This window comes from Diadema antillarum, unplaced genomic scaffold, assembly GCF_040938485.1.
Source record: "Diadema antillarum isolate AM-2024a unplaced genomic scaffold, OU_Dant_1.0 seq00001098_RagTag, whole genome shotgun sequence".
Taxonomy (NCBI): Eukaryota; Metazoa; Echinodermata; class Echinoidea; order Diadematoida; family Diadematidae; genus Diadema; species Diadema antillarum.
The window spans coordinates 430,440-444,472 of NW_027271915.1; positions in this window are offsets into that span (position 1 = coordinate 430,440).

Here is a 14,033-nt window from a genome sequence, read left to right on the forward strand (position 1 = left end):
ATCACTGACAAATGAATTTTTCCGCGTACACATACGTGGCTGGACGTGGTTAGCCGTACTTAAGCAGTGCTTCAGCAATGGCACAGCCATCAACGGCCATACCCCGTACAAAGCACGGCCAAACCAAAATTGACCAAAAAATTACCACTTACGACCACGTCTACCAGATTTTCATAACTTTTTGTACGTGATTTAGACGTGGAGTGGTGTGTGTCCGGGGGTTAAGTAAACCCGATGTCAGTATCGATTTGCATTACGTACCGGTATGTCCTTTATGTAATGATAACTTCATGTCCGGTACATCGTGTATATTACTGATGGCAACACGTTAACGTCTGCTGATGTGAAGATATCATGGAAACATAAAAGTACAACTAAGAAGACTGTGATGTGAAATTCTGTAAAAAGAGCAAACACACAATGAGCGTTGTGCTAAAGACGAAAAAAAAATGAAATTAAAAGGGCATTCAAAACAATTCTCGTAAAATGAACAGCTTCACGCATAGATTTGTAGAATTTATTGTGGTTCTTAAGAAGAGAAACAGTATTTCGAAAAACTAAGCTACGGTCATAAAGGCTTGTACAAACGATGCGTTCGTATGAATGTCACTGTTCGTACGAATTCTGGAAATACGTAGACGGGGCACAGATTTTTACGGCCTTCTAACAAATTTCGTACTAACGCTGTTTAATTCGCAAGAACAACTTAAGACCTTTTATAGAAACGAAATGATTTTCAGTCATACAATGGCCCTAGAAGATTTCTTTTTTGTTTATTTTGTCGGGTTGTTAAAAAGACGCTGCCGTGTCTTGTCAAAAAATCATCTGTAACAGTTGAACGTTTTACACTTCAAGATGGCAGTATAATAGTGCCAAGGAGACTACAACTGCAGCTGCATCTACACGTAGAGTAGGAGGAGGTTGTTGCTCCAACTTTCCCCCTCTCGCTCCTTCCTCCTCAGCTCCCTCCTTTCTTTTCTTCTCCTTCACCCGTTTCCCTTTGATTGCCTTCCCTTTTGGTCCCATGGAGATGCTTTCTGGTCGAACGCCTAGAACAGAGTGAGGATTTGAACTTCGCGTGTTAAGCCTCATACTCCCTAAGACTTAATAGTTGCAGAAGTTGTGTACCTACGCCTTACGAGTCCCTTACGAACGTCTTACAAACTCGAAGAGATGTTCGTAAGAACGCCGTAGAATCTCCGTTCGTAAGGCAGTCTTACGAAAGACGTAAGAGCCGTCTATGAACGACTTAAGGCGTTCTTAATATTACCGTGAGAATTTAAGGCTTCTAGAATCGTCTCTCGACCTTACAAAATCTTGCGTTGTTCTTACGATGTTCGTATAACATTCCTACGGACGCGTTTCGAAGAGAGGGTTTCGTAGACAAGTCCATGGACCAGGCTACGAACTTACGAACTGTCCTCAAACTGTCTACGAACGCTGGTTTCGTACGGCCTCCTTAAGAAGATCTTACGAAATTGTTAAAAATCGTTCGTACGGCGTTCGTAGCAGTTCGTAAAGGCATTTGTGACCGAGCCTTTACACTGAACAAGGATGATGACATAGGAGGCTCACATATTTCAGAAATGAAGTAGTGTAATTCCATAACAATATCTCTTGCCTAACAAGTCCACCTGTGTAGAATATATGCATGCCTTCATCTTTTGTTCTGCTTCCTTGAGTCCCAACTCATGCATTCTTGTGGTGACTCTGCCATGTCATCATCCCTGTTCATTGCAATTTGTTATAAATTTCGAAAATATTCTTATTATTCATCCCAGTTATCAGAAATTCTGAAACTCTCTCCACAGTATAACTAATTTATAATTGTTCAGTTGAAAAAGATATCTGAAAGTCATCCTGAGGTCTCCTTTAAAGGTAATGAAATTCTGAAGGAAGTGAGACAAGGAAATGCGCGTGTGCGTCTACGTTTTCTATTATTTCAGCCATGAACAGAAGCGCAAAAGCATATATTGAATAAGAGCCAGATTTAGATGAGCACACCCTTGATTTGGATTCAACCAATCAGGGCACCAGAATGTCTGGGTACATGCTAAGCCACGCCCAAACGTTTTGTTATAAATCCTGTGAACCAGCAGTGTTTTATCAGGGGACGAGCAGGTGAGTTGAATAACAACATCACTTCTTCAACTGTCGACCTTACAACTTCTTCCACTGACGGCCTTTCATCGATTGCTACTTCAGTGCTTCACCATGGAGAAATCAGGATCACAGGTAAACATTCTAGACTGACTTAACGTCATATATTAATGAATTGATGAATTAATCTATATCATCATTTGTATTTTTCTTTAGCATTGTAACTAAACTCATATATCCTACTGTAATATATGCAAGATAATTTGTCATGGTATCAAACAAACATCTTCATCTACACGGCCCCATTGCGAGCTGTCAAAGAATTTGCCACAATTCCCCATGATTAAACAAAACATCCTCTTGCAAGCATTGCTAACGACTTGTCAAGGGAATATACCAATGAAGTGGCAGATTATGATCACAACAATCAACATGCTACGGTTGAAGACCGACATTGATATTCTGGATTCATCTCGGATCTGCATGCGCTTATCGCGCCCCTAGTTTACTCCTGTTCATTCAAAAAAGATTTAATGTTCACACCCAAACACCTCGAAACTGGCGCCGTCTTTTCTTGCCCACCTCAGTACGACAGCTCTTCGGCTCTTCCAGCGTACACCGAGATGGGGGCAGATACGGCGCCACCCAGAGGCTCGCGTTTCGCCTTGTGGAGGATCCCCTGTACCGCTGTACTCATCACAGCACTTCTTGTGGCCGGCGCCATCACAGTCACTGCAATAGCTTACAAGAGGAGTGGTGAATGTCCGAAGCCAACTGATTCTGGGCGTCTGGATGGGAAAATCCTGGATCAAGATGCAGTGAGTAAATGTTTTACCTGTATTCATTATATTTTTAATTTACTAAATGGTAAATGTTGATAAATGCATATCAAGTATCTTTTACTGGATGTATTAATTTCACGTATTCGTTTAAGCTACGATCACTGGTGTCTGTGTGTTCGTTTTTTTTTTAATACCATTTAACGGTCTTTTTTTCTCTCTCTATGTATTCTACATGACCACGAGTGCTTTGGCAGGCTTAAGTTTCTGTAGATGTCATTATCAAACACTGACAAATACAAAATTTGCCCAAAGGTCAGTTATATCGCCTAGGGGCAAATTATGAGTGATAGATCTGCTTGACATTGTTGCAACATACAGGGGGAACCCGGGACTTTGATTCATACGAAATGTCATAAAACGATCTCTAATTCCAAAGAGACAAGAGAGCCTATCTTGTATATAGGAATGTTTAGTTACACTTCAACGAGATTCATGATGGAGTAAAAGGATGATCACTTGCCAAAAGATTTTCCTAAATAAACTGTCAGAAAGTGCACATTAGAGATATTAATTATTATCATTACTGCAATTCTGGGTAAACCCCCTAACAGAACGTAACAGTGTGTGTTGGAAATGGCATTGGATGCCATTATCAAATTGGAAATCAATTGGTTTTCAAAAAGAACTCTCCGCGTTCAAATCACCCTTTCAATTCACGAACAGAACTTCGCAAATATTCTGTGCTGATCTCGTTTTAAGTGTGGCGACCTTCAATAGGAAATATCAAAACAACGTCTTTTCTTTCCCTTGATTCCTACATCACGCATAAGGATTGTTTTTTTGTCCCTAGAGTATTCTTACTGTTATAAACCGATTTTCAAATTCCATCTCTGCTTCTGATACGGTCCGGCCGCACTGCATGATTATCAGGGTCCAGCATTATTGTTATTATTTTTGTGCACATGCTTTGTTTGGTCAATCGTAATACACCATGTCCCCACTTCCGATGCAAAAATCTCGGGAAGTCAAAGGTTTTCTCATGTCTTTTTTTTTTAATACTTCAAAGTGTGCATGTTTATGTGTATGTGTGCATGTGTGTGTGTGTGTGGGGGGGGGGGGGGGGGGAGCTGGATCCCCCTACCCAGCCACTGTATCTTTTGGTAATAGTATCCATGTACGCTTTTATGGAACGGGCATGGCCGCATGTATTTTCAGTTCAGTTCAGTTCAGTTCAGTTCAGTTTTTATTTCTGCATTTCAAAATCAATACAAATCAACAAATCAACAAAATTCTTACATAGTCATTTACACAGCTAATATTCGTAACATTTGGATCTTACATACATTTTCTTTTTTTTCTTTTTTTTTCAAGAACGAATATCATATATGAAAGGAAGCAATAGGAAATGATAAAAATGAAATGCAGGGGACCATCATCATAAGCTAAGCTTGACGAGGAAGATGGCCCCAGGTAAAGAGATACATAAAGAAAATCTTGCCACTCACTGAGTGGGGGGTAATTGTGCAAAGGGCACAACGAAGAGATACATAAAGAAAATCTTGCCACTCACTGAGTGGGAAGTAATTGTGCGAAGGACGTGCGGTGCAGTGCGGTGTGCATTGTGTTCGGATGAATCTTGGTTTGTACGTTGAGTGTTATTTTGTGTATCAGTGTGATGAGGTGAATGTTACTTCAGTTATGGCCGTGAACTCATTGTTTAGGGTGTTTGTTGACCAGGTGGTATGAATATTTATGTGTCAGAAGTATACTGGATTATGAGGGTGTTTTTTAGTTCTCGTTTGAAAATGTTCAACGACGTACGTTGTTTTAAGTTAGGGGGTAAAGAATTCCAAATATCTGGTCCATTGTGCTTTAATGATTTTTGAGCTAAAATGATTCTGGGGTTTTCGAGATGGTAATCGGACGACTGACGTGTTGGATATGAATGAACGGTAGAATTTGGAGTGAAGAAGCCATCAAAAATTTTTGGAAGACAATTAAATGTATATTTATACATAAAAACAGCAGTTTGAAAGGTGTGAAGGTCCTCAATTTTCAATGTTTTTAGTTGACGAAATAGGGGATTGGATGGGGATAAGTAACGGGAATTGGTAATCAAACGTACAGCACGTTTTTGGAGAGTGAAAATTGGATTAATTTTAGTTGAGCCACAGTTTCCCCAAACGATATTGCAGTATGTGATATGTGGTAAGATCAATGCATTGTATAGAATAGTCAGGGAATTTTGAGAAATGAAGTTTTTCAGTCGATATAAAATTCCTACAGTTCTTGAGACAGACGTGTGGATATTATGAATGTGATCGTTCCAAGTTAAACTCGAGTCAATTGTGATTCCTAAAAATTTAGTAGATATTACTTCAGTTAAGGATAATCCATCAATATTGATATTATAACTGCTGTTAATGTTCTGTAAAGCAGTAGGTTTGAAACGTATAAAATTTGTTTTAGAGACATTAAGGGATAATTTATTACATATAAACCATTGGGAGACTTTATCTATTTCCGTGTTCAGAGTATTAAACAGTGTTTCGAGGTTCTCATGGGAGTAAAAAATATTAGTATCATCTGCAAAAAGTATAAATTTAAGAGTTTTTGATGTATTTATTATATCATTAATATATACAAGGAACAGTAGGGGGCCAAGAATTGATCCCTGGGGAACACCACATACAATATTAGAATTCGGAGATTTAGATGACTTAAATAGTACATATTGCTTTCTGTTGGATAAATAATCAATAATCCAAGAAAGTGCTAAACCACGAATACCATATCTTTTTAATTTGTAAATTAATATATCATGATCTATGGTATCAAAAGCTTTTGATAAATCCATGAAAATTCCTATAAAATGTTTTTTATTTGCAAAAGATTCAGTAATCTTATCTAACAATTGAATTATAGCTAAATCGGTGGAATGGCCCTTTCTAAATCCAAACTGATTAGGTATAAGTAGGTCATTTACATGAAGAAAAATGTACAGGCGTTTATGAATAATTTTTTCCAGAATTTTAGAAATACTAGGTAATAACGATATTGGTCTATAATTTGTTAAAAAAGAAGGATCGTCTTTTCTTTTGAAAATTGGAACTACTTTCGCAATTTTTAATGAGTTTGGGCATATTCCAGAAGACAGTGAAAGATTGAAAATGTAAGATAAAGGTGTGGTTATTTGTTTGATGATTTTCTTCAGTATATAAACATTTATTTCATCATGGCCACTAGATCTACTTGGCTTTAATCTGTTAACAATCTCCAGTATTTCTTCCTCATCTGTTGGGGTAAAGAAAAGGGATTTGTCGCAGTTTGGTGGAAGAAATTCAGTAAAATTTGAATGAACATGTTTGTTTTTTATTTTTGAAGCTAATTGGGGGCCAATATTTACGAAGTATGAGTTAAAAGCATCAGATATTTCATCAGGGTTTGTGAGTTCTTTGTTGTCATTATAAAAAACGGACGATGTTTCCTTATTATTTTTACCTGTTATTTCATATATAGTTTCCCATAAACCATTTACATTATCCTTTTGATTATCAAACTTATCAGAATAATACATTTTACGAGAAATACGAATCAAATTACTGAGTATATTTCTATACTTTTTGTAATCTGTAAAATGTTTTGTATTGTGGGTAGTAATCGCCAGTTTATACAATTTATTACGGGTTTTTATTGAATTGATGAATTCCCTTTTGATTTTAGTAGCGGCTCACAATAAAATTTATATAAATTTTAACTACATGCTGTCCGTCTAATATTACTACCAAGCTCAGGTCGACACACTAGAGTACAAATGTATCACCAAATAACAACGGAATTCAAATCTTTGCTATGGTCGAATAATTTCCAGGGTACACATTTGGAGCCTCGGGGAGGAAACGGGTTGACTGACTCCGAAACCATGAATTCCAACAGCGCCCCCAATGTCGTCCTCATCAACGCTCGTGACAATTTCACCAGAGGCTCACCAGCATCGATCGCAATTGACTTCGATCGGGTTAGTTTAATATTTATGTTTTTCTTCTTTCTCGTTTTCACTTTGATCTAGAAGTATAGTAACAAAAAGACCAAGAACACAGACATAATGCGTGATTTATTAATAACAGGTCGGTAGACCACTGTTTTGTCGATAATTATTGTTAAAACACTGTTGATTTGAAGTCGCAACTTGAGGAAAACAAATTGCGCACTGTACTGATCACACCATTTAAATGTATAAGCGGGATAAGATTTACAAAACCGTCATTAACAAATTGATGTTGAGCTTAAATGCATCTGCACAAAAGAAAGAAAAAATTCTTTAATTACATTTTTGGAAATATACGAAATCATACACGGGCACCTATTTGTCCGATTGGTGTAATAAAGGAATGAAAAATGCAAAATTCGTATTTTACATATATCGCTAGAAACCAGTTTAAAAATTTGAGCTTGTGCAGATAAAGGTTATTGCAGACCTTCTCTTGAAATGGAGTTGTAACTGAGGTATTCAAAACATAGATAGGGCTTCAAATCATGAATATGTTTTCTTCAGTCATGTCAGGAGTCTAGACAATCAAGACTACTGAACAAGGCGTAGGACGCCGGAAATTTGAGTCGAATATACTCGTGCTTTGTTGGCCAAAAAAAAAAAAAAATCAGTTTGCTAATTCACTATACCTTATGCGTAAGTTGTAGCAATACACGGACAATATAAATTGGACAATCACTCAATAAACTTGATTATCAAAAAATGCACGATGCTGCCATCTATCAGCACAATCTTGATTTTGATGACGGCCTCTAAAAATATTAGACATGGTAAGCTGAATGAACGGTGGAAAGGCAGACAATTAAGTTAAAGACATTAGCATTTAGTTAATGAATGTAAACTTCATAATTGCAATGATTTACTTCATTAAAACTTTTGTCCTACAGATTGATAGAGATCTATATTATCTGACAATAGTTTCGTGCTGTCCATTTGATTAATCAAGGAGAAGGCGCCAGATGGACACGTGATATTTTTTCCATCGCGTCTGTTAAATTAAAAGATAAATACGAGACAAAAATGATCGAGCAAAGGTCAAAGCTGAGACATTATTATCTATGCAGGATTAACAGCATGGATATGTTTTATTTTCTTTTCAAATACAAGCAAAGAGATTAACATAAAGCAAGTGGGAGTGGGGGTGGTGTAATTTCACTCCATGCCAAAGTAAAGTTTTCTTTGTAAATTCTTTTCGCAGAATGTGGTGTTTTTCAATGTCCACGATGAGAACGTGTGCATGGCTTTTGCTCTTAAGGACAAAATGGCGGAGGTGACGAAGAACTTGATCCGCAGTGGAGAGAACAATCTGGTATGCACATTCTGAAAGTCTGCGTTTTTGTGTGTACACACTAGTATTTTTGTGTGAACGCACTAGTATATGGATCAAGAATCTGAAGGGAGAAAATCTTGTAGTACGGGTTCGTAACGCGGGGGGGGGGGGGGGGGGGGGTGGGGGGTGGGGTTGGGGATGGATCGGGGCTAAGAACGAAACCCCAATGAAATTGATTTATGTTTAAAGAGGTTTAACCCAATTTCGTTTTTTTTTTTATGAGCAGCATCATTAGGACACATTATTTAGGCCTATTAGTAGGCGGCGAGTTGCAATGTTCTTAAAATTTCCTGTAGATTTTGATTTTTTGGTGCTATTTCTCCTATTTTGGGGGCGCTGAACACGAATCCACTTGCTGCCATTTTTCTAACTGACGTCTTCACCCGTTGCCATGGCAACGCATTATTTTCCGTAAAAGAACATGTATTCTTCACTAAATATAAAAAACATGTTGTAAACACCAAAATATGTCAATATAAACCCTCTTTAATCAAATTTGAAAAAAAGTACAATTTTTATAATGTCATGGTTACCCTATAGCAATGACGGTTACCATGGCAACAACTCTTCATAAAGAAAAACATTATACTTTTTTAAAAACAAAACAAATGAAATGACAAGATTCAGTGAAATATTCATCATAAACTACTATCTTGATTTTCAGATTATTTTTCCACTATGTTCATTTCACATCATTTTCGTTGCTATAGCAACAACATGACAAAAGCTGCATTTTAAAGTAAAATAAGCATTGCGATTGAAAGAAAAGCAAAAAAAAAAATGAAACGTTGGCAGAAAACATTCTGTATAATGATATTTTTTGTGTTATTTCCTTTATTTTTGAAGTGCCGAACACGAATCCACCTGTTGCCATTTTTCTAAATGATATCGTCAGTCGTTGCCATGGCAAGAAATTATTTTCTTAAAAGAACATGTATTCTCATTAAGCATCATAAAAAAACATGTTATAGACACCAAAATAAGTCAATATAAACATATTGCTTCAATCAAATTAAAAAATCACAATTTCCGACTGTCACAGAAACCTCAAAGCAATGACGGTTGCCATGGTAACAACAATTTTTTAAAAGAAAATTATTTTACATAAATAATCATGAAAACATGAAAAGTTTGAGTAGCATTCTCATTACAAATTACTTTGATAATTATCAGCTTTTTTCACTATGCTCATGCCACATTATTATCGTTGCTATGGCAACAATATGATTTTCTTTCCCCAAAAGGGAGAAATATCTTATTAGAAGAAAAAAAAATGAATAAATGATCAATTTTCATAGAGTTCAATTTTATCGGCTCTCTTTTCTAGTTTGGGAATGATGAAAAGGAATCCACCTGTGGCCACTTTTGTAAATGATGTCTTCAGCCGTTACCATGGCAACAAATTATTTTAAGAGAACGTGTGTTCTTCATTTAACATTGTAAAGACATGTTGTTAAGGACTTAATATGTCAACATATACATTTCTCTTCAATAAATAAAAAAAATCCCTTTTTTCAATTACATTGTTACCTCATAGCAATGACAGTTGACATAGTAACAGTTCTTAACAAGAAAATACCGATATTTTAATGAAAAAAAATATATGTAATGATGAGATAAAGTAGCATATTCATTACAAATTACTATCAGCTTTTGTTTTCACAACGTTCATTCCACACCATTTCTGTTGCTATAGAAATAACATAAGATTTGTTTTTCCAAGGATAAAAGTTCTATTCTGTTGGAAATTGCTATAGGGGAGGTATCATAGTCATTTAAGGTTTTCAAATGTCTTGGATACATAAATGCTGAAACAGAGTACATCATGACGTGAAAATTGGAACTTTTGGGGAGATTTTTACTTATTTATATCGCTTGTTATTTGTATTTTATATTCCCTAGGTATTTCTATGTTAAAAAACTCTTTCCCGTTGTTGTTGCTATAGCAACAGAAATGATTTTCCATGAACATAATTATGTATAGCTAATAGTCTTGCTTATTTGTAATACTTCAAAATTAAGGCTTTTATTTGAACATTTTTACTTGAAGATTTTTTTCTAAGAAATGATGCATTTCCATGGCAACCATGTTGAATATCAACATTATTACGGATATTTAAAGTTTTGAAGGTTCGATGTGATCAGAAATTCTGGAAGCTAGGTAAAATTTTGTGTTTTTGCTATTTGTTCTTTTTTAAATATGTGACTCTGCACCTCAAAACAAACAAAAAGTCGCCAGACATGAATTTTTAGTTAAGACCATATTCTGAAAGAGCAGACTTTAAGCTTTAAAATGATGTATAACTCATATCAAATGGACTCTCCTAACCTATCTAAATATTGGAAAGAAAGCAAAATCTCAGGAAATGTGTGAACTGAGAAAAGAGGCTCTGAAGTACAGTGTCTATTCAAGCGCTTAATCTTTACCAAACCGTGCTGGCTGTGCCATCAATGGGACAAAAAACAGGAAGTAAGCCACCAGAGTAACAACAATGAAGGGATTATCAGATTAAACTGAAATTAAGCATGCCTCATTAACACCTTCTGTCTATAATTAATGCAAACTTTCAAAGCAGTAGCACTATCCTTTCAAAAGTTATTAGAGTTGAAAGTGAAGAGTGTGGACAAGGTTTTTCAGAAATGAAAAAGGGATTCTAAAGACACACATAATCACACTATTGTACCAAAAATGTTCGAGATAAACTGCTAAAAAAAGACTTTCCTGCCCGTTTTATGATACCAAATTTTAGCATAATGTAAAAGAAGACCGGCTCTTTCAGAAAATATGAAAAAGTCAAGTTCGGTTAGGTTGACCCATTTCACTTATTTGCAGTCCTCACGCAAAATCAGTGTGTGCGACTTTATGTTCGTTTTGAGGTGCACTGTCACATATATTCTTTTCTTTCTTATCTGATGATTAACATATTTTTGTTCTTTAAAAAGCAGCTTTTCTCATGTTATTGCCATAGCAACAAAGACAATGTGGGTTGACTATATTAAAAGAACTGATAGTAATTTGTTGTAAATATGTTAATACATCTTGTCATTTTTTTCATGTTGTTTATGAAAACATTTTCTGTAATAAATTGCTGTTACCATGGCAACTGTCATTGCTTTGAGGTAACCATGAAATTGAAAAATTGTGACGTTTTCCTAATTCAAAGAGACATTTTTATCTTGACACATTCTGGTGTCAACAACATGTTTTCATGATATTTAAAGAAGAACACATGCTCTTTTAAAGAAAATAATTTGTTGCCATGGCAACGGCTGAAGGCGTCATTTTGAAAAATGGCCATTGTTCAGCATCCCCATAATGAAGGAAAAAGCACAAAAGATTTAAACTTTTCAGAAATTGATCATTTGTTTATTTTATTCTTTCTTTCCTTTTTAATGAAACAGTTTTTCTTTCCATCAAAGAAAGTTTTCCTCATGTTGTTGCCATAGCAACGATGATAATGTGGGGTGAGCAGAGTGAAAAAAGCTGATAATCATAATAGGACCCTAACTGGTAATGAATAACTACTCAATCATGTTTTCACGCTTTTTGATGAAAAAAATAATTTTCTGTTAAACAGCTGTTACCATGGCAACCGTCATCACTATGTGGTAGCTGTGACATTCCGAAATTGTAACTTTTTATTCAATCAAAGAAATATGTTTATATTGGCATGTGTTTGAAATTAAAGTATGTTTTTATGTTTAATGTAGAAAACATGTTCTTTTAAAGAAAATAATTCGTTGCCATGGCAAGGGCTAAAGATGACATTGAGAAACATGGCAACAGGTGGATTCGTGTACGGCACTCGCAAAATAAGGAAAAGAGCATAAAAAAACTAACTCTACAGAATTGTATTATCTACCGATTTATTTCATTCTTGCTTTCCTTTGAATTGAAATACCCATTTCTTTCTTTAAAAGGCAGCTTTTGTCACGTTGTTGCTAAAGCAACGAAAAGGAAGTGAAATGAACATAGTGGGGAAAAGCTGATAATCCTGATAGTAGTTAGTAATCAATATTCTACTCGATCTTGTCATATTTTCTTGCTTTTTCTTGAAAGTATCACTATTTTCTTTTAAAATAGTTGTTACCATAGCAACCATCTTTGCCATGAGATAACCATGGCATTATAAGAATTGTTATTTTTAAATTGATTAAAGAGGTGTTTATAATTAAAAATTTTGGTATTTACAACATATTTTTATGATGTTTAATGAAGAATACATATTCTTTAATGGAAAATAATGCGTTGCCATGGCAACGGGTGAAGACGTTAGTTAGAAAAATGGCAACAAGTAGATTCGTGTTCAACACCCCCAAAATAGGAGAATTAGCACAAAAAATCAAAATCTACAGAAAATGTTAAGAACACCCCAATATTGTGATAACACACCGTCTACTATATACATGTAGTTTATTCTCTAAAAAAATTACTTATATGTTCTAATACTGCTGCATTCACTCGATCCACTCAATATGATACTTTGGTTTCATTTTCCTTTAACGACGTACCCCTCACCGTGACCATGACCAACAGGGACTTGTTTTGATTGAACATTTCCAATTATTACCTATACGAGGTAGTTTTGCGAGGCAATTGCAGTTGGTATTTTGCAGGGTCGTGGAGGTCAGCGGGCAATATTAGTGGGTATTTTCCTTCTTCCGCGTTTCGCCATTCACTTTACATGTAAACATGTGTGTCGGTTACACGCACAGCAGAAGAACGCCGATAAATCAACTCATACAAGGCCGACCACGTCAGCAGCACTACGCGTCAAACAATGACTAGTCCATTCGTGCTCAATAACTGCACAGTGACCATCAGTTATTAGAACTCTCCAAATTGAAACAGAAGCAAAAATAAAGTGTAAAAACGTTGAGATGTTTGAAGTTCGCCTGTTACAACTACATATATTAAATGGGTTAGTCAAATACCGGTTAGTGATTGGCTAAACAGAGTCACGTGATGGAGGTACATTCGTTATGTTCGCCCATGGGCGAACATTCTTGTTAATGTTCTCCAATGGGAGAACATTTTCACGTAACAAATGACAGAAGGCTTAGGACCGGCCACCCACGCGCGCACAGTGAATTTGGCTCTGCGCGAGCGGATGCAAAGAGCTGGTGGTTGCAAAGATCGTACACATAACTACAGCCCAGTCGCTGTGTAGCGCACTGCGTAGTAACAACGTCTGGTCGGGCTACGCTAGCTACGCGTAAGTACACTGAATCTCTCTACGATCTTTGATGGTTGACGTTGACGTATTTGACTAACCCATTTAATATAACAGATGATGACTTTTGTTGTCGGGAACATGTACCAAACGTTCCACCCTCAGGGTTTGAAATGCTATTTCGGGAGGCTATAAGTCCCTCGACTTCGTCTCGGGACTTATAACCTCCCTCAATAGCATTTCAAACCCTTCGGGTGGAACATTCGGTATGTTCCCTCCCCCGCCAGTCATCATCTATATAATGTATCTTGGAAGTTGGAGTTGAATGATATACTGTACACTGACGAACATTTTTTCAGTTATTCGACATGTTGGTGATGATCTACAGGTAGTCAAATGTAGCTTGATCTATATCATAGTGTATAGCCGTATTCACATTTTTTCCTAATTTATATAGGGGATAGGTAATAGTTATGATATTGACTGGCCCTGGGGGAGATACCAGATAAATATTGCCCGCACTGAAAGAATATTGCCCTCTTCTTCGACTCGGGCAATATTCTGTCAGTTTGGGCAATATTTTTTGGTATCTCCCT